This window comes from Jaculus jaculus, chromosome 11, assembly GCF_020740685.1.
Source record: "Jaculus jaculus isolate mJacJac1 chromosome 11, mJacJac1.mat.Y.cur, whole genome shotgun sequence".
NCBI classification, from domain to species: domain Eukaryota; kingdom Metazoa; phylum Chordata; class Mammalia; order Rodentia; family Dipodidae; genus Jaculus; species Jaculus jaculus.
In genome coordinates this window covers 84687722-84701767 of record NC_059112.1, presented here as the reverse complement: position 1 = coordinate 84701767, position 14046 = coordinate 84687722, and the positions used below count along the sequence as shown (strand labels likewise).

At 37.9% G+C, this 14046-nt stretch overlaps 1 protein-coding gene across 7 annotated transcripts in view; it reads right to left on the bottom strand.

Moving 5' to 3' along the window:
* Positions 1-14046, bottom strand: part of Nlgn1 (neuroligin 1) — a 917175-nt gene that overhangs the window by 723673 nt on the left and 179456 nt on the right. For 5 of the 7 annotated variants that reach the window (XM_045130106.1, XM_045130101.1, XM_045130108.1 and 2 more), the window contains exon 2: positions 9743-9844. The exons of 1 other annotated variant lie outside the window; for it this stretch is intronic. The gene's annotated coding sequence lies outside the window, so the exon portion shown is untranslated. Of the gene's footprint in view, positions 1-9742; positions 9845-10152; positions 10315-14046 lie in introns of those variants that run through there. One more of the 7 variants, XM_045130105.1, reaches the window with a different exon arrangement.

The window sequence follows — 14046 nt, the reverse complement described above, 5'->3', positions numbered from 1 at the left end:
AAAATATTTTTTAAAAGTAACAAAGAATTCAGCATATACACATGGCAAAATCCATACCAGGTAGCAAACCCTATCTGTAAATAAACAGCATGAAGGAAGGCAGCTCACAGCACCAGGAGAACAACTTGCCACTAAGATCTTCCACCTAGAATCCTTTCCCCATCAGTGTTTTCCTGGAGGAGCCCCAGCTAGCATTCCTGAAGACCTGGCTCCAAGGTCAGGACTCTATTCCCTGGTCTTTCCTTCCGCCAATCTCAAAGCATTTAGCTTTTCTTTTTTCTTTCTTTCTTTCTTTCTTTCTTTCTTTCTTTCTTTCTTTCTTTCTTTCTTTCTTTCTTTCTTTTTACTTTCTTTCAATTTTCCTGTAGCTGATTCTATAGGAAATTTTACTGTAGAAACTGGTAATCTTAGTTGATTTCTCCAACGTCATATTTTGTAAATATTGATCATGGAGCATTGGTGAGGCAGTAGAAACTTAGGAATAGCACCTCAGCACTGGAGGCTGAAATGCATCTTAGCATCCTGTATGACACTTACCCAGGTGAAGGAACAGTTAAGAGTGTAGAGTGGGAAGGCTGCTCTTCCTAAGGAAGGGATCTGTGAACTGGATTCTGACGGATGACTAGAAGTTAGCAAGGGAAGACCAAGAGACAAAACTGAACGTGAAACTGTGATGGAGTCTGTGGGTGTATGCATGATATACGTGTGTGTGTGTTCAAGTCCATGTGGTTGGTGACTGTTGTCTCCTTCCACTACTCCTCCACCTTATTTTTTGACACATGGTATCACATCAAACCCCAAACTCACCCACTGAGTTAGATTACCCAAGAAGTTCCAGGGGCTCTCCTATTTACACTTCCCTGGCCCTTGGATGATAGATGTGCATCACTGGACCCAGGTTTTACATGGGCAAAGGTCCTCATTTTTGCAAGAGAAATATCTTATTGCCTGAGCTATCTCTCCAGTCCCCAGAAAATATTTCTTAAGTGAAGGGCCTATGAATTCATCACAGTACTTTTCAAAAGTTTACACAGCCCTCATTTGTTTATACACCAGTGATATCTAATCTCTTTTACAAACAGATCTGCAGCAGGAGGCGGTGGGGGGTCAGTAAAACAAACCAAACAGGCAGAAATAAAGTATTATGAAAATTCCTTCTGGTTCAGCAGTATGACATATAGTCTGGAGAGTAATTCATGATTGCTTGGCAATAAAGAGGATGTGAAGGCACCATTACCAATTTTCTAACTTCATACCTGGAAAGAGATGAAAGCTCCAGCATCCCCTCCTTATTATACAACTGAGTAATTTCTGGTGCAGACGTCAATTAAAGCTGATGTCTGAGTATCAAAGAGCTTATTACTTCTTTGTTTAGCATTTGTTTTGTGGGAGCAGATGAAGAAAGACATAATCACAGCACACAATAAGTCTCACCTTCTACTTACTTGGAACATTCCCTCAGGTTGCATCTCAAGTTATTATTCTTAAGATCTAGAATCATCTTAAGAGTCCTGACATCCAAATGAACAGGGAGGTGAAAAGGATGAGGGGCAAGTGTTGGTGAGACAGAAGGTTTTTTAAAAAGTCAGGAGTAACAGATTTAATGCATATGTAAAATACCACAGGACCTGTTTTTAAAAGCAACAGCTGACCCTTTGAGGCCACAGAGGAAAATGAATAACCACTCAGGAGCTGAGAGACAGCCAGGTAGAGCTGACTACATCCCTTGATATTAAATTGATGCATTTGTCTGAAGGGGGGGGCACCTTTGGGTCGCAAGTTATTGCTTGCAGAAGCAACTTAATTATGTTTGCCAGGACCTTTATAGAGAAAATAGCACAACTTCAGCAGTATGACATCCTCTATTCCTCTCTCTAAGCTTATTTCTGGTTTGTTTTTTTTTTAATTTTGTTTTGTTTTATTTTTTTAATGAGTGGCTGGGCCCTATGAAGAGTGGAAAATCACCCGCCCTGGTGCCCAGCTTCATTAGTGCTCCTCTTTTAAAAAACCCCTTGTTGCCGAAGAATAGCTACCATTTTGGCAGAGGCAATGCTAAGTTGCTGAGTGTGGCTGAGTGCCAGATGTGTCAGTCTTGACCCATAGAAGGATGATTAGCAGAGAGAGGGTAGTTAAACCTTTGTGCCCGTTCAGTCCCAGGCTTCTGCTGGAATTGGCAAACACTATAGTGACTATTGTTTACAGAGCAACTGTCTACTGGAGCTGGACGCAGACCACCAATGCCTTTCATGTGAGGCAGCAAACAACGATAATGACTTCCTGCTACTCCTGACCCAGCACAGAGCTCAGTCAGTGGTCCAAAAAGGGAGACCTTCACACTAGCAATCTTCCTCATATACTATATACCATATACAATATAACATATATCACACACACACACACACACACACACACACACACTATATATATATATATATATATATATATATATATGTAGTAGCAATAGCAGAATTAAAAGCAGCCCCCTGTCTATAGGTCATTTTTGCAATACAACACTAATAAATTAAGTACATACAATAATTTAATATGCACATGAGGTATAAATTGTTAAGTGATTTGGTCATGTGAATAAAATTAAATGTACACTAGATACTGTTAAGAAAACAATGAAAAGTCTAATGATCATATGATTTTAAGAAATTTAAGAACTGGAATCCTAAATGCTTAACCTTATGCCTAAAATCTCAAACTTTGTTATACTATAAGCCTTATTATCTTCATTGCCCATGTCATACCTATGTGGAATAATTTTTAGTATTTCCAAGATTCCCTGAGATATCACATTTTCCTCAGGGTAGGAAAAAGTGCACCTTTTAGCAAGTGATAAGAGTACAAATAATAGAAATATACTATTAGCTAGTAAGCATATTTAAGTAATTTCTAAAAATCAAAGAAACTTGGTACAATGATTACTAAAAAGTTTTAATTTTTTTGTTTTTGATTGAGATTCAATATTTTATTTTTTCTTAGTTTACTTCAAAAATACCTGTCACCTGTCACTTCAAATGAATGCTAATTATGTATGCTTTTAAAATAGCAAAAGTGGGGGCTTGAGGGATGGCTTAGCAGTTAAGGTGTTTGACTGCAGAACCAAAGGACCCAAGTTTGATTCCCCAGAACCCACATAAGCCAGATGCGCAAGGTGGTACATGTGTCTGGAGTTCCTTTGCAGTGGGTGGACCCCTGGCACACCCATTCTCTCTCTCTCTCTCCTTCTCTTTCTCCCTCTTTCTCTCTGTCTAATAAATGACGAAAAGGGAAAAAAATGATTTTTAAAAAAAGCAAAAGTGGAAGGGCTAGGTTCACCACTGCTGCTGGTGCTCAGAGGCCCACCACTGCTCGCCATCGTGGAGGCTGTGGAGAGCAATGCTACAGGGTCATTTTAGTATGTAAAGTGGTTTTAGACTCAGATGTTAATAAAGACTACAACTCCAAATTGCAGAAACTTTTGGCATCTGTCTCTTGGAACACAAACCCTAGTACATTTGGCACAGTTAAAGAAGTCGTGAAACTGGTGATGTTTTTACCCACAAGAAAAAAAGGATAGATAACATTGTCACTTGTGTGTAAAGTTTTGGACAGCTAAGTAATACAGATTTAAATTAAAAATGACAGATGTACTGACTTGAGACATGATGGCTGCTGAAGCGAACCTTTCTTCCCTTTAGCTCTGTGCTTAAATATTGAAGGGTTTAAGTATTACTTTCAGGTGTGAATACTGTGACAACTGTTGCTCAGAGTTATATGCAATAAACACTGTTTTCCCTGCTCAACATTGTCCTAGGAGGTTGGTATTCCTATTTGGAAATATTCTGTGATTTCCTATGTGACTTTGTTGAAGCAGAGTAAACATTCCATCAGATAACATGAAGATGGGATAATATGAATAATATATTTCATAGAAAAATGAGAATAATTTCATTTCACCTTCAAACATTATAATGAGTTTATTTTCTTCCTGAAAACCTAGAGTTCATTTGGTGTGTCAAGAAAGAGAGAAGGGGAAAGAAATAAAAATCTGATAGTATTATGTATTACACATGCCAAACATCTGTGTAAAGAATGAATTATTATAGCCATTTAATGTTTTTGAAAGGGCAGCTATTGAGGAACATAAAAAGAATGCATGAGAACATATTATGGACTAATCCCTCATTGCTTCTAGATGGTATCTGTTATTTAGACAAGGGCAAAAGGTAAGCAATCCATATCTAAGGAGATATTTCTCTAATATCCTATCTCCTCTACTGCTTCTACTCTATGAACCCAAACACATTACCACCACTGAATAAGAAATAAATAAGGGAAAAAGAAACCTATTTTTTCAGTTATGCAAATATAAATGAGCTATAAACAACAATAAATGGATGGGCTGTAGAGATAGCCTACTGTTGAAGGTGCTTGACTGCAAGCTAAGAACACAGGTTCAATGTCCAAGTACCCATGTAAGCCAGCTGTACAAGGTGACACATACATCTGGAGTTTCTTTGCAATAGCTAGAGGCCCTGGCATACCCATTCTCTCTCACTCTATCTGAGTCTTTCATTCTCTCTCTCTCTCTCTCCCTAAAATAAATAAATAAAATTAACAATGGATAGAAGTGCAGCTCCCTTATTTTGGCATGCCTTAACACCCCTTCAAAGAGAGAGATGGGCTTCATTTACTGGGTCTAGCTGTGGGCATCTGAATTATTGGAGAAGTAAGATCCATGAAAACCTCCAGGGGAACAGCATTATATACAACAGGTGTGGCTTGGTACATAGGTAAAACACTAAAATTGCTATAAAAACTGGAAAAAAATAAAAACATTTGAAAACATAAAATTATTATACAATTTCATGAATCAGATGTAAGCTCATGGACTTCAACTTAAGTCCTAGCATGTCAACTTTGTTAGGAGGTCAGTCTAGAGCTGCATTTCCTGTGATATACCACTGCAGAATTTGATTTTTACATCTGTAGCAGTAACTTAACTTGCATTCATTCCAAAATGAATTTCATGCTCAACTTGTTTTTCTTAATTAAACTTCCTTTTCCAGTTCCTAATATGTATATTATTAAAACTCATTAGTCCCCGTTCATAGCTTCCTGTCTTTTTTCTTTAGGTGGCTATGCATTCATAAATTGAAGTACTTTGTGGACATATATAGGAAAAATAAATAAATAATAAATATGTACACTGAAACATTTTATAAGTGTCAGATTGAGAAAGTGCCTTCAAGACCCATCAGGTTTCACAGAAAACAGGCATGATTGCTAAACCTTACTTGCTAACATATCTCTGATCTATAAAGTCTGCAGTAATGACAGCAGGACAAAGCTTACTCATTGACTGGGATTTCTCTTACATACAACAGAAACGGTCATGAAAAGAATTCATATAAAATCCCCCAAATTTTAATGTCTAGTAATTTCAGACTCCTGGGGTGATTGACTAGTTTTCTTTGACTTTGAGTTGGCAGTCTTTTACTTTAGCATAGATTTGTTGCCAAATGAATGCATGGTACTTTCCTTTTCTTTATTATTATTTTTTATTGTTGGGAGGCTGCTCTTGAAAGCAAAGATAACCCGTGTTCTTTTATAGCCACAGAGTAATATCTGACATTTGTCAACATGATTGCATTACAAAATAATCAAACTTGCTACTATCAAGGAATCCTTCTTACCAACAGAATGTTGTTAACCCTACAACATTAAGAGAGTAGCTATCGCAAGATGCTATAAATTATCTTTTAAGAATGACTGAGGAGGTCACAAGCCCTAGTGATGGCTAAATGACTACATTATACACACTAATTTGCCCTCTAGATACGTATGTTTATGCCATATAATAAAGTTACTCTCACTTTTGGTTAGAGAAGCTTCCCTTTTCAGATGGTGGTGACCACTGGGAACAGTCAAAACTCATGCCAGTGCTGAGAAGAAATAGTCAAGTGTTTAGCACTAAACAAGACATCTCTATCACTGCCTCCACAGACCAGGGACCATTTGCAGAAGAGGTGGCAGAAAAAAGTGTAAGGACCAAGGAAGGGAAGGAGTGCTTTGGAGTATTGTCTATAGACATTAAGTGGTCATTGCATTCATGACTTCACAGTGGTTTGTGCTTGCTACACAATACCTGCATAATATGAGAATAAAAACCATTTTGATGACATCAAAATAGAAGACAGACTAGTTGGAAACAAGATGGTGTTCAGTAGAGGGGGAATAGGAGAGGAAGGAAAAAGGAGACTAGAGAAAGGGGATTATGATCAGGTTAAATTGTGTATATGAATGGTAATTGTCAATAAAAAAGTTTTATAAAATAAAGGACATTTTATTTCTACTTCTCTGGGTTTTAAAAACTTGAAAAATTAAACACTGAAATTTTATATGTATAGAAATTTGGACGTTTTCTTGCAGTCCTCAATAAAGCAAAAGGCATGGCAGACTTAGAATTTGGATATCATATTTTGAGTTTCAATAAATTGTAAAATTAATATTTGCCTATTTCAGTTTGCTCTCAATTACCAGTGGGTAGTAATTGCATTTAAAACCATTACTTAATGGGAAATAACAACAGATGCGCTTCATCATCTCAAGACCGTAGCAGGAAGGTGCAGCGAACCCTGTTAGCAATTTGGGGGTGGTAGGCGAGTTAGGAGTTACAGGACATGGACAATGCAAGTGCCAAGCAAAGATCTAGGAGAAGTGACAACAGTTTTCCATACTGATGAGCTTTGGGGAATCCAATGACGCATCTTGCCACTTATGTGAGGAACTAGGTTTACAATTTTCAAAGGTAATTGAGAACTTCTATACTTTTAATTCAAAATTATCACATTTTGTGCTACTCTACTCTAAGACTGAAACACCAAATCAATAGAACCATGCTAATTTGAATAATTGTGACAACAGTATGCACTTGGAAAAGACAGAGCAAAATGCAATTCATTTGAAGCAAACTCTTCAGGTGTTTCAATAGTTCTTAAAGAAACACACTCTATTTGGGAAGAATGCTTACTAAACTAGGTTCGGCTTACTTTTCAGTTACTGGCTGCAGCTGACATTTTTTTTGTGATATACGCTATTTCCATGGCTACTGGCCTTCAGCATGTATTTACTACCTACAAAAGCATGCCAGAGTTTTGTGTAGAAACTACTATTGAAATAATGCCACCCCTCCAAGTAGATGATATGAAAGAATAGGTCAAAGTTTCCTCCTTTTCATTTTTCAGCACCCAAAGAGAACATAACAAGGCAGTAAAAAGCTTTAACTATTCTTTACTGAACAATTTTCCAGCCACTACAAAGGTGCATTCAGCTAACACTTCCACCTTGGCAGTGAGACATGCAACTACTGGTTAGTGGTTTCAAAATATGCAAATTAACCTTTAAAAAAAAAAAGCCTCCATTTTCACATTTCAAATTCTCCATCACCCTTTTATCCACACTTACAACTCCATTATCATACATAGTCATCCCAACCCATTTACCACTCACGCCTATTGTTTGCTATTATCTTTTAATGTTATTTGGTAGCAATCTCTCTTTGGATTCGTTTAATCTTCGCTTAAAGATGTTAAATATTCCTGGACTAGCTACTGCATCAGTAGCTAGATGGTAAGCAACACAGAGCACCTATTCTTCTAGTTTCAAGCTGCACAAGCACCACGTGACAGAGAATCAGAAAAGAAGCAACGGCGGCCTCTCAGATATCTCCTTGAAACTGACTGGGCTTGTAGACATTCTTTCTTGTGAATCTACTACCTTTAAAAATGAGCGAGAAATAGCTTACTTGTTCACTTTAGAATTCCTGGGAGAGAAAAGTTTTTCACTTGTCTGTTGCATCCTAAGGTAAATTTCATGTGACTGCTTCAGGATTAGGTTTAAAACCATAAAATCTGGGAGGAAAGTCTGGTAAGACTCATCTTGTGATAAGAAGAATGTCTGATGTATTTGGAGTTTTTGAAATAAGTATGGGAGGAGGGTATGCTCTGCATGACATTGAAGAGTTATTTTTTCCGGTGAGTTCACCCAGTAATGGAGAGACTTCAAAGTTAAAAACATAAAGGCTTCTACAAACATTTCACAATCTGTAATCACGTAACTGACAAACATCTAATATTTGGGAGAGATTAAAGTCTGTAGAATACAGTAGTTTTGATATTTAAAATTATTTGTCTCCATTTTATTCCTGTGCATTCTAATGCTTGACAGTTTAACATTAAATGAGTTGGCTTTAATCATTTTTTAAAATAAATCCAGCTAAAATATTGTTGCTGAAATGGCAAAGCTTATAAAAGGGGGTTCTCCTTATTTTATTCATTCCATCTGTGTTTACCTCTATACAGCTCATAAATTGGTATTTTATATGTAATTTTTCTTGAGCTATGTGGACTCCAAAATTGGTTGAGAGTTTTTTTTTTTTTCCAAAGCAACTTTTACTTTCTAAGTCATTTAAAATACACACATCTGAGTGATTTTATATATATATATATATAGGTTTTTCGAGGTAAGGTCTCACTCTAGTCCAGGCTGACCTGGAAATAACTATGTAAACTCAGGGTGGCCTCGAACTCATGGTGATCCTCCTACCTCTGCCTCCCGAGTGCTGGGATTAAAGGCGTGCGCCACCACGCCCGGCTTCTGAGTGACTAATTTTTAACTAAGGCTGCTTTTGAAATTGATTTCCTCCTGCAATCAAACATGAGAGTTTTTTCTTTACTTTTTTTTTAAGTTGACAAAACAATTAACTAAAGATAAAAAAAAAAAAATCTAAATACAAAGACACAGAAATATCTGGAAACACGCACAGAGCTCCCTGGGAAGAAAAGCCCGCGAGTGGATGGGTAGACAGAGGAGGCTGGCTTCCTGTGAGATGCACAAGGCTGACTGCCTGAGCTGTGGAGGAAAAGGCTGCGGAGATGTCTTGGGCTCATCCAACTCTAAGAAAGTTACTTTGGACAGTACTATGCAAACCGTGCAAGTGAATCCCAAGATAACATGTGTGGCCAGTCCCTCACTTCTTCTGTCTTTATCAGATGTAATGACTCCGTAACCATTTAACCGTCTGGCAAAGAGAAGGGGGGAGGCAGGAGGGAAGGAGTAAAAGAAAGAGAGGGAGTAGCAGACAATATGAATAAAGCCACCCCTCTTCCTATCCCCTCCGCCGTCTGCAAAATTCCGCCCCCCCTCCCCTCGGAAGCCTAGACAGCTTTGGAAACTGCTGCGGCCCTGGCAGCAGCGATTTAGCGATTTCGACCTGGGCTTTTCCCCTTTCTCCAAGCAGTTTTTCTACGGCGTCCTGCAGCGGTGCCTTTCTCTCTCTCTCTCTCTCTCTCTCTCTCTCTCTCTCTCTCTCTCTCTCTCTCTCTCCCTCTCTCTCTCTCCCTCTGTCTCTCTCTCTCTCTGTCTGTCTGTCTTTCTCTCTCAGAAAAACACTAGGTACGAGAGGGATCTTGTAGCTGAGAGATTTTTCATGCAAAGTTGAGAGGCAGGTAGGGCCGCCGGGCTTCCCCACGGTGGCCTCCAGCCCAGCTCGGGAGGCTCTGCGCGGGCACATCCCCGGCGATGCCCCGAGATGCGCGAGCTGGGTCCCCACCTCCCTCCGGTTCTCGCCCCGCTTCCCGGGCTCCGCGTCCGTCCGCATCCCGGCTCCGCGCACTGCACACACACACACACACACACACACACACACACACACACACCCGCAGCCCCTCGAAGGAAACAGCCACAAACTTACCCTGAGCAAGACACATCCACCGCCGAGCCCCCTCATCTTCCCCAGTCCCTTTCCAATTATTCAAGGAGACAGTTTTCACAACACTTCGCCGTCAGAGTCAAGCTGAAATGGTCAAAGTATTCACCAGTTTCAAGACGGTCATCATCATCATCGTCATCATTATTATTAATTATTTTCGTTTCTGTTTTTCCCAACCTTGGGCACCGGATATTTCTTGTTTCAGAATTCAAGAGGCTTCCTGCCTTTTTTTTTTTTTTTTCCTTTAAGCAGCCGCAATCTCACCCCCTCCAAACCTTTTCTATTTTTTTTTTTAATTCACCCACGAACACTTCCAAAACGTGTGGATTGATCCTCCCCCCCCCCCCACCCAGATGCAACCACGATCCAGAATCCTGGGGAAGGACAGCCACCTTCATGTAAATCCGACCATCAGGCAAGAAACACAAACGATCAAACAACGTTACTTGTTTCGGCTGCAGTCAGATAATCCTACTAATCCAATAGATTTATCTCGATTGGAAATTGACCTCAAAAATGAATTCCCATTGCTGATGTCCAGCAAAACGATTTCGTAGCCCTGCGCAGTAACCAAAAGAACTGTAATTTCTTTCTTTCTTCTTTTATTTTTTTTTTTTTAAATCTTTTTGGATTCTGGATGCACTGCTCAAAAAAAAAAAAAAAAAAAATGCCGAAGATCCTGGTTTTCCTCTAATATAGGTTTCTACTCCAAATTGGTACGGAATGAAAAATGGTACAAAGATACCCCTAGTGGCTGGAGGCGATATTGCAGGAATTTCACTGTTTCCCCCCCATATCCATCTTCTCCTTTTATTTTATTTTATTTTTTTCTGCTCCCCTCACTCTTGTAAGGAACAAGCTGCCTTAGTTACCAAGAAGGCTAAACGTAGTTGAATACTAGCATATGAGAACCTGAACAAATTATCTGGTCTTTTGTCTTAACACTGGAAGATTTAAGCCTTTGGGTTTTAACTGCTAACTATTCAGAATTTCCCCAGTGGTATTAAACAGTTAAAATGTTAGTTTGGGGTTGCTCTGTGATATTAAAGCAAATATATTCGTTTTCTAAGTACATATAATTCACACACACACACACACACACACACACACACACACACACACTAAAGGTACTATTTTATTTGAAATGCATTGCTTTAAAATAACCATGTAATGTTTTGTTTTCTTTCTAGGAACATGAATGTATAGTCAAAAATAATATTTTCTTTTATTTTATTGTTATTATTATTAACAACATATTTCGTATGGATACATTATGTGTGGGTGTATTTACACCCTCTTTTCCCTCCTCCCTGCCCCCATTCTGCTGGAGACACTCCTCAGTGGGGTTGCAGGTATTCCCTATGGGGTTGTGGATATGTCCTGTGGGAGCAACAGCCAGTTATTTGGTGGGGGGGGGGGAGAATGCCTATGGGCATGATGTCACAACCTGTGGCTCTCAAAATCTTTCTACCACTTCTTCTGCAAAATTCCCTGAACATGGTAGGTGAGTTTTAAATCCATGTAATGAGCTCTTAGAGGCCTCTGGATCTCTACTTTAGTAAATGTTGAGTATCCTCAGGGTCTGTCTCCTTCACCCTCCCTAGTCAATATTTTTTGGGGGAATGTCATTCAGAAAAATCTTGCAATGCTCTGTGAGTTGTATATAAGGGAAAAACCAGGGCTAGCCATCCTGATTCAGCCTCAATGTTGTCTACTTCCAACCCTTGGCATTAGGTGGCCTCAAGATTAGCACTAGGGTTTTGGACAGATTTCAAAGCAAAGGAATCAATGTAATGGATTTCACAACTCTTGGGCTAAGCAGTATTTCGCATAGTTTTCCAAGCAGTATATCAATAACTCAGCAATCTTTTGAAAATGAAGATTCTGGTTCTGTAGGGCTGAGATTCTCCAATTTTAACAAGCCCTCTGAGAACACTTTGATTATCAAGGGCCGGGTAAAATACAGGAGTTGGATTGCCTTTTATGCTGATGGGTTCTGTAGCTGCAAAAACTGGAAAATCTTTCTTAACTGACTAAATAATTAAACCTTTTAGTGTGTGAACTGTTAAAAGAGTCAAGAGACCTTCCTTCTACCACTGGTGTTGCCATTAATTGGCTATGTGACTTTGAGCTATAACTTTTTAGCCCATGGATAATTTATCTAATAAAATTTAAAATTAGTCAACAAACATACATGCTCCTGAATGGAAGATTCAAAGTTATAAAATAATATTAATGCAATTTTTAAATGACACTACATATTTTTCATTAAACCTGTAGAGTCAATTCTAAAATATGTTTAAATCAAAGGGTAAAAGTTTGTCAATACATTCTGAAGAACAAGGCTCATGAACTATTCAGGCTTAATATAAATTGACAGCAGTGGAGTCAGAGATACAAAATAGTCCCAAGGAACAGAACAGAGAGATCATAAACATATCTATGTGTTTGTGAAAACTTGATATACTATAGAAAATGTGGTATTTGAGAATGAGGAGCTATTAACTTCTTCTGAGTAATTGTATTATGCACATGAAAAGTAACAATAGATTTTAATTTCTTTTAATAACTGAATTTGTATTAAAGGCAGGCTAAAACTACAAACAAAATAAAAATAACATAAAGATTTCTTATACATTCCTTTTTAAATACATGACAGATAAAATTGGGCTAAGGAGATCAACAGTCAACTGACTGAAGAGGATTCTCAACCAGCAATAAAATTTTGAAAAGACTATTATGTTCCTAGTTTTAGAAAAGTGTATAGTAAATTGATGACATATCATTTATTGGTCATGACACTGGCTAAGATTATGAATCTATAGCACCAAATATTGGTGAGGATTGAAGAAGCTAGAGCATAGAATGAGTGGTGGTAACAAGGCTTCAGAAAGTAGTATAGAAATAATTGATTCTCACAACCTAAAATCTCATCTAATTTCATTGTGGGATCACATGAGGGAGAAAAGAAAATTGACACAGTATGAACACCACTAAATCAATAGGATAGAAACACATGTAAATAGTCTAACACTGAAGATAAAACTGAAAGCATCATAGCTATTTGAGTCAGCAAGGATAAAACTCAATAGTATTACATGAATCCAAACATACAGATCATTATATAAGGATACCTGTGACAGGATGCCACATGTATGTAAAGTTTTAAAGAGTACAAAATATAAATATGTGTTAATTTTGAGCATGTGTACCTGTTGCAAAAGTTTATCACCTGCATGTTAGTGATAAAAAGCAGCATAGAGGGCTGGAGAGATGGCTCAGCAGTTATGACACTTGCCTACAAAGCCTAATAGCCTGAGTTTGATTGCCCATACCCACATAAAGCCAGACGCACAAAGTGGTGCATGTGTCTGGAGTTCATTTGCAACAGCTGAAGGCCCTGGCTCCATTCTCTCTATCTGTCTCTCTTCTCTCTATCTCTCTGCTTGCAAATAATAAATAAATTAACAAACAGGATAGGGATTAAATCTGGAAGGAATGGATTAATTGAATCAATTAAGCAACATGGGTAGTATACTAAACCTATGATACTTTATTTCCCAAGTTAAATATAGCCACTCCAACATAAATTATTTTTGTGCCTGAAATATGGGATTAAAATAAAATATTGAGTCTACATGATTTCTGTGAAACTTTACAGCATGGTAGCATTTTATAATAACAACAAGTTAAAATATTTATAAGAAAATAACTTAATGACTCTGAGTGGAAAGGAAGAAAATAATTTAGTAAACAAGACATAAAAACTTAAGTCAATGTAGATGTAAAAACAGTATTGGGATTCAGAAATTTCTAACATGTTTTTCCTACAGAAAATTTTAAGTGGCACTATTTTCTATTTCTATGAAGTAGAATGGATTCATGCTTATTTGTTTCCATAATGAGTATTAGAAATTCAAGCGAGCAAGCAAAATTCAACATCTAAATGAGAAAAATGTGGCTGAATAAATATAACATTCAAATAGCTTTTACTGGTATTTTGCTTGATCTCATGAGTAGTAACAGGGCCTCCAAAATGGTGAAACAGGTAACATGTCCAATCTGATAAGTTATCTAGAAACTATCAAAGCTGGAGAAGCCCTAAGTCAAACAATATTACAAAGGAAAATCTTCCAGAATATTTAAAATATGCATGTGAATTCAAATGGGGGGAGGATTGTTCACATGCACTATGAAAACTGAAACTATCATTGGGAAATAGATTTTGAGAGCCTAGTCTTTGAAGTACCCTGAGCAGCTAACACTGGACTGGAGAAAGATGCCTG